The 2,863-nt window shown below is 31.4% G+C and overlaps 1 pseudogene; it reads right to left on the reverse strand.

Annotated features, from left to right (window-relative positions):
* Nucleotides 1-227: 227 nt before the first annotated feature.
* LOC121126373 (S-methyl-5'-thioadenosine phosphorylase-like) lies at nt 228-2,319 on the reverse strand (annotated as a pseudogene).
* Nucleotides 2,320-2,863: the final 544 nt, after the last annotated feature.

The raw sequence follows: 2,863 nt of genomic DNA on the forward strand, positions 1-2,863 counted from the left end.
TTTTACATTCTGGTTCAAAAAACGAAAATTCAGTACATATTGGCAAATCCCCTTATCTCCAGCACCAATTACTTTGCATTAAGTAATTTTGTTAAAAGTAGTGGATTATTCTCTGATATTTTTTAAAACATTTATATTGAAAATAGATCATAATATTTTCTATAATTAGTCCACTTTAAAATTGGATTTCGTACAATTTATGTATATTTATTCGTACGACTCCAAATTTACCGAAGTAGGCTATTATTGACCATTTCCTTATTCATTTAGATAGTTTCAGACTATTCCTCCTTTGCTAAAACTGAAATGCACTTTTCAAACAACACCTTAACATTGACAAAGTTATTAACCATAACTTTAAGAACAGTTGGTACATTGCCTTTTGTACATTGACATTGTCTCTTCTTACTCTCTACAGCAATCTTAGTCAGTCACCATAGCAACAGAAACATATGATATACTTGCTTCCATTGCTAAAAAAACCTCTGAAAGTTTTTGCATCAGCGTTCCACAATTTAAGCAATAATGATTCAGCTCTAGAAGAAAATCTGGTACAAATGGTTTCTTTTGTTGGAATTTATAGACCCATTTTTACCCCAACATCATATAAAACCTTATAACTCTTCTCACAAAAACTGGGACACCTGAGAATGAGGGCACAAGAATGATCATTTGGGTTAGATGAATCATAAAAGGCCTGCTTTCTGTTTGAAGTACTATCAATAAATAAATCTAAAATAGCAAATTCTCCAAGTGTTTCTCCTTCTTGGAGATCCACATGTTGTTTTGCAAGGATATGGGTGACGCCCGGTTACCTTAAAGCATCAATATTTGCCTTATAGTTAATTTTAGTTGGATTGATTCGTTTGTCATTGGAATGTCAATGTAAAAATACAATATAAATTATGTCTACCCTTCCAGATACTAATTTCTCAGAGGGAGCTCCATACAGTTGGATATAAGATTCATCTTTTTCATGCTTAAATTCATGCCAGAAATAAAATCCCCTTCCACAGATTTTACCAATTTTGATACCCACTATGTCTACAGCCTGATTCCAGATGACAACTCTTAATTTTTTATCATAACGCAATAGAAATGAATTGATCGTGTAAAAATATAATAAAATTAAAATTTAATTTGTCACTTATCTGGAATATAATTAATATTGAGTTGTGGAACGGAATAGGGCAATAGAAAGATTTATAAACCTCTACAAATAATAATTACGATGTAGTATTTGCATTTTCAAAACAAAGTCGAAGAAATAAATAGTATTAAAAATATATCAGAGAACACATATATGGGAATTCTAAATTTGTATAATAAATAGTTATTTAATAACATTAATTGCTATTATAAAAAGTCAACAGTAATGTGACTCATTTTGTCTGTTAACTTGAAGTAATTTTTATTTTAATATACTCATATTGATGCTTATCGGAAGTTTTGAATTAATTTATATATTTTTTATTTGTTCGAAACATTAACAATTTCCCTATAGAAACTATTATTTTTAAGGTACATTTTGTTCTAAAATTTTTGTCTTAATTATTATCTAATCGTTTGTTTATATCAATCGATGAATTTAGTACTATACCGGCTCTCACGCCACACTCCATCAACCGTGTGAAAAAAAGGAAAACAAGTGAGGAAGGCATGCATCAGTAAACATTTAAACCCATCGTGTCTTTCAGTTGGCCCGTTAATTTGTTATATGAAGAAGGAATTTTCTTGCCCTTGGCAGTTTTCGTTATTATTTAACTCCTGAGTAGTAAACATCCTTTCCTAAATATGTGCAATTATATTCAAACCTGTTTGAACGTACGTGTGTGCTCATAAAAGACCGAGCGTAACCCAGAAGATTTGCTGTGGAGTTATAATTGTATGTCCTTGTTGGACTTAGAGTAGAATTGGGGATCGAAACTGGATTAATTCTTGCAAATGCCATTGGTTATATCATTTTTTCTTTCATCTCTTGTCGCAGCTGATTCTAGCTGATCTAATAAAACGTTATGAGGACTATTCTTTCTCTCCTCCAAAACATTATTCAAATTTTCAGGGTTACTATGCTGTTTTTCCGTTTCTTTTTTTATAACATACTCATTTTAGACCGGGCTTTCATCTCTGCACATTAGTCCAAAAAGTGTTATTGGCATACCTTGTATTTCAAGTTATATTGGTTCTATGAAAATATATAAACAGTTACATTCCATTAGATATAATATTTCAGGAACATACTGCAAAGGATTGGCGATAAAATGAAGATTTTAAGAAATAGAAGCATTTTTATCAAAAATGGGGTATATAATACCCCATTTTACTATCGAATGGTTAACTAAGGTCCTAGTTCATTACTAATATAATTGTTGCACCTGCATTTTCCTAACGTTCAGGAAAATGCACAACAAAAAAATTAGGGAGGAGGGGGGAAGGAATGATGCAACAAGAAAATGAATGTATCTTATATAAATTATGTATGTGGATATTAAAAATAGCGTTTTTTTCCTCAAAAAATACCATTCCTAAAATGGCACAAGAAAAAAAAATATATATAATTAAAAATAATAAATTTTTTCTCTACTGATATGTTCGGAGCCTCCTTCAGATGAGTTTCTTTATCGAGTCATGCAAAAAATTTGAACCAATTCTTAAAACTTCATAACTCCGTGTATACTAAGACAAATGTTTGTTTTTTTCCACCGTTCTACAGAGAGACAAAAGTCTGTTCGCAAAAGCAATAAGGGCATCAGAATGCAACCTTGTTTCCCTCCAAGAGGCTTACAAAAACAGTTACTGCGGCCAAATATTCCTCAAAGATAATTATGTCTGGGAGAAGCCCCCAGGAGTGGTTGTCCAAGAA

This window comes from Lepeophtheirus salmonis, chromosome 11, assembly GCF_016086655.4.
Source record: "Lepeophtheirus salmonis chromosome 11, UVic_Lsal_1.4, whole genome shotgun sequence".
NCBI classification, from domain to species: domain Eukaryota; kingdom Metazoa; phylum Arthropoda; class Copepoda; order Siphonostomatoida; family Caligidae; genus Lepeophtheirus; species Lepeophtheirus salmonis.